This window comes from Dipodomys spectabilis, unplaced genomic scaffold (assembly GCF_019054845.1).
Source record: "Dipodomys spectabilis isolate Male_0828 unplaced genomic scaffold, ASM1905484v1 ptg000200l, whole genome shotgun sequence".
Taxonomy (NCBI): Eukaryota; Metazoa; Chordata; class Mammalia; order Rodentia; family Heteromyidae; genus Dipodomys; species Dipodomys spectabilis.
Genome location: NW_024870877.1, coordinates 1,837,512 through 1,839,824, shown reverse-complemented (window position 1 = coordinate 1,839,824; position 2,313 = coordinate 1,837,512).

Here is a 2,313-nt window from a genome sequence, read left to right as displayed (position 1 = left end):
GACTAGTTGATAACTATTTCTTCAATAACCAAAAATGGTTCTCTAAAACAATTTCTGGTATACCTTATTTACTGTCATTTGTTCATTAACTCTGGAATTATTCCTTCTCTTCTGTCACTACTGTTAATTTGTCTCTGCCGTTTTGGTGACATGAATGACCAAAAATATTTCCAAATCTCACTTAGACTACCCCTCTCATTGTGATTATCAGTGACCATTCAAAAACCTGGAAACTCTGAATTTCCAGAATTAATCTTCACCTGACTTGTAAGCACATTCAAGCCATTAATTGCTGTGACCTAATGAAGAAAACTTTTTTTTCAACACAATATCCTAATATAAGTAAAGTACATGAATTAGGGACTATAGTCAGGTGTCAGTGTGACAGACCAGCTTGGCCAGAGCACTGGGACCGATGAGACAGGGATCTCGGGATAGGTGGACAAGGAGTCGGCGAAGTGACAAACAGACACAGACTCAAAAGTGTTGCATCTGAGTGTATCTTTATTGAGGAGAATTAACATTTTTATACAGTGTGTGATTGTGACATAGATTCTTTGTTTATTTAAGCACTTAATCAATTTTTTTAAAGGCAAAGCATTGATGAATTACATGAAAATTGATGACTATCCCACCAACAGTTTAAGCTAAGTGGTGTGAAACAAGTCTAGCATATTGTTTAATAGAATGCGTCATCTATTCAGCCTTTTTATGTTTAATAATTAAGAAACCTAAGGCAGGGATGTACTTATATTGTACTCTTTTTATTTTTATTTTTATCCAACAATTTTCATCTTTATAAGCTCCTGTATAAGGAAATGGTTGTTCGGTTGGTTATATTTTGTGTGAAACCACCATCTATTCCCTATAACGTAAGTTGGACTAGACTTAATATTAACTGTTGGGAGAATCTTTCTTTTTCTTTTATAAACAGAGGTCCCTTTTTTTTAGAACTCTCTGAACTACTGGGATAACTCTTTCTAACTTAGTTTAATTCATTGATTTAGTCTGTTGGACATATCTGGAAATTTTAAGTCTATATATTTACTATGCGTGAGCTGCAAAACCGCTTGTGAAGTTGTAGGAGTTTCTGGAGGCAACTTAACATCAGATGATAGGTTGATTGGGGCATTGCCCACATGTAAACTTTGGTCTTAGTCTTTATTACTTAGAGAAGCCATCTCTATTGGACTGGAAAGATACAACATGCTCTGTTCGCGGATCAGTAGAAAAATAGCCGAAACGAGAATAAAGGCAACGAATGTACAGCCAAGAAGAATATAGTAAAAATAAAGGTAGAGGCTATAAAGGTGCAGTGAAGTGTATGGGAAGCCTTGAACCATCACCCCCTCCCTGCAGGCATGCTTCCTTGAAGCTCTTTGTCTAACGTGATCTCTCACGCAGACTCCGCAGAAGGTGGCATGGCACTAACTGGCCACAGAAAGATGTACACTCAGCTGGAGATACCAGGAACCACTGGAAGTGCAGAAACTTAAGCGTTTGACTTTGTTTCTCTGGCCAGAGACTATTCATTGAATTTGCAGCCCCTTATTCTGTTGCCGATGTCAAATAAGAAGCCATCTATCCACCACAGGCAGCTTTATTAGATGTTCAAATTGGTTATGGAAGTGCCCCGCTCACCTACGCCAGCCTCTCTTTGCAGAACCCAGCTAAGGACTCTTTGCAGACACATCCTCATGGCTGTTTTGCCTGCTGTGATCTCTGCTCCTTTCCAAATGCTTGCTTCAGCAGCTTCCCCTCCATTGTGCCTGTGCCTCTCGGACTGGGTTCCCATGGTGTTTGGATATTGAGCTGCTTGTTAGAGGAGGAAACAAGGGTTGTTGTGTATATTGGCAGGCCTGAACTGGCGTGGAGGCAGGACAGATGCTCTTCCAGTTGGGACTTGTCAGGGCACAGGGCAGGCATCCTGCCACTGGGCCCTGGGTAACTGTGGTGAGCAGCAGTCACACTGGAACTTCTCTTTCTCAGAGAACAACCGGTTAAGTCTAACCAGATTGTCTTCTCTAGGGAATCCGGTTCTTCACCAACTCCTGGGGGATGCCTGGGGCTTGAGTCTATGCCAGGCTCCACTCCTGTCCAGAACCTTTCATTCCAGAAGTTTCAACCAAGTGTATGTGCCATGACATGTCAGTATGGAGAAGCAATTTTATATTCCAAGTATGGGTTCTTTATTTTGTATTTATTAACTAAATGTTTTTTGCGTTTGTTTTGGTTTGGTTTGGTTTGTTTTTTTCTAGTCAAGGGGCTTAAACTCAGGGCTAGGGAATAATTCCTGAATTTTTTTTTTGCTCA